Source organism: Mastomys coucha, unplaced genomic scaffold (assembly GCF_008632895.1).
Source record: "Mastomys coucha isolate ucsf_1 unplaced genomic scaffold, UCSF_Mcou_1 pScaffold22, whole genome shotgun sequence".
NCBI classification, from domain to species: Eukaryota; Metazoa; Chordata; class Mammalia; order Rodentia; family Muridae; genus Mastomys; species Mastomys coucha.
The window spans coordinates 227,206,935-227,208,143 of NW_022196905.1; positions in this window are offsets into that span (position 1 = coordinate 227,206,935).

Genomic DNA, 1,209 nt, shown 5'->3' on the forward strand with positions numbered 1-1,209 from the left:
TCTCTAGAACCATGAACACTAGTCAGTAGGGGTGAAAGCGCTCGGTAGGCACCAGCTTAATTTCTCTGTGTTCAGTGAGGTGTGTAGGTGTTGTCTTCAGCAATAGGGCCTTACTGTCAGTTAGTGAAGAGCACTTACTAACCTTGGTAACAGCTTAAGCTGTTTAGGATTGTTCACGGGTTCCGTTGGCCAACAACTTAATGAGATATAACCCATTCCTAGAACTGAAAGTTTGTTGGGTAATGAGGAATGTCTAGTTGGGGCTTTGTTTGCCCGTTACTTGGTGAAAAGAAATGTCTGCTGTATTGGGTTTCCATATGACCCTGCAAATAGCCCTTAGTTTTAGCTGTCTCTCCTTGTGTTTTCTTCCTCACCCCCTCTGAATTCTCCCTCCCCATTTGTTGATCCAAGTCCAGTCCTCACCCCTTTGTCTATCTATAACTATTCTATTTCCCCTTCCTGGGGAGAGCCATCCTTCCCCCTTAGTCACTTACTCTATACCTAACCTCTGTGGTTATATGGATTGTTTATTGAAGACTTAACAACAAAGATCCACATGTAAGCAAATGCATACCATAGTTTTCTGTGTTACGTCACTCAGGATGATTTTTTTTCTAGCTCCATTCACTTACCTACAAATTTCATTTTCCAGCAGCTGAGCAGTATTCCATTGTGTAAATGTACTACATTGTCTTTATTCATTCTTCCCTTGGTAGACATCTAGGTTGTTACCAATACCTGGTTATTGTGCATAGAGCAGCAATGAATATGGTTGAGCAAGTGTCTTTGTAGAATGTAGGATGTAGAGTCCTTTGGGTATATGCCCAGGAGTGGTTAGTCAGGCCTTGAGATAGATCTATTCTCAGTTTCCTGAGAAGAAGTCACCCTGATTCCTATAGTGGCTGTACAGATCTGTCTACTTTTACCAACAATGGATGAATCCTCCCCTTACTCCTCATTGTTGACAAGCATGAGCTGTCATGTGTTTAATTGGTCTTGGTCATTCTGGTTGGTATAAGATTCAATCTCAAATTAGTTTTTATTTGCATTTCCTCGATGACTAAGGATGTCAAACATTTCTTTAAGTGTTTCTCAGCCATTTATATTTCATCTTTTGAGAAATGATCTTCTCTATTTAGATATGTACTCCATTTTTAAATTGAGTTATTTGGTTGTTGGGTTTTTTTTGCTTTCTGTTTTTTTTTTTTT